The sequence below is a fragment of the Plectropomus leopardus genome, chromosome 24 (genome assembly GCF_026936395.1).
Source record: "Plectropomus leopardus strain MGB_pleo_1.0 chromosome 24, ASM2693639v1, whole genome shotgun sequence".
Classification (NCBI taxonomy): domain Eukaryota; kingdom Metazoa; phylum Chordata; class Actinopteri; order Perciformes; family Serranidae; genus Plectropomus; species Plectropomus leopardus.
The window spans coordinates 16,364,603-16,365,515 of record NC_142199.1 but is presented as its reverse complement, the minus strand read 5'-3'; positions in this window follow the sequence as shown (position 1 = coordinate 16,365,515).

Sequence of the window (913 nt, the reverse complement as noted above, 5' to 3'; positions counted from 1 at the left end):
GTATGTACTTTTGTGGGTGGAAACAATGTTAAAATAAGCCAATACATTATGTAAATGTAATGTCTGAAAACGTGTTAACTCTGGCGATGACGGAAAAAACTGCACTCTCGGTCAGTCTTAATTTTAATGAATAATGAAGTCGACACAGTTTATCTTTAGCGAAAATACATGTAAGGTTTAACGACAACACAAATCAGATTCGAGACGCTCTTGGTTACAGCACATAGGCAGACAAAAGAGGTACCAAAAAGAACCAGAACAACTGTTGACCCTTATAAAGTGTATTTCACACGTCTCACAGCTGTGTCTCACACTGGGGACTTAACGTCCACATTTTGCAGTATTTTAACCCTGAACACCCCGGAGGCCCCTCGCACGCCTGCATGCAGACACTGAGGGACTCTGAAAGGACCCAAACATGACCGTGGATGAATCATACTTTTATATAATTGTTATAATACCCGATGACATTCAGATACTTTTGTACTCGCTAATTTTTCATGAGAACAGGCAACATATAAGAGTTTGGGATCATGTAGACCTATCAAAATGAGACAGTAAAGGATGGTAGCTAACAGGGTATGAACACATATAAATGGGCTCTTGGTTCCCTCTATTGGAGATGTTGTGGAACTGCAAATGTACCCCCAAAAAAGAGAGTACACATAAAAGTACTTTTATTTCACTTGTCAGTAACAGACTATTTGACACAACAGAATTAAATCGTAACTGATAAAATGCTATATTACCCCTGCATTTAGTCCAGCATCTCTTTAACACATTTTTATAATATTTTTACATAAATACAAAAAGTAAAAGTTTATGAAACAACCCAAAGACATCAATGATAAATTAGCTTGCATCAAAGACTACTTATACTTGCACACACAGGCTTCGCAGTTAAATTGGTGTG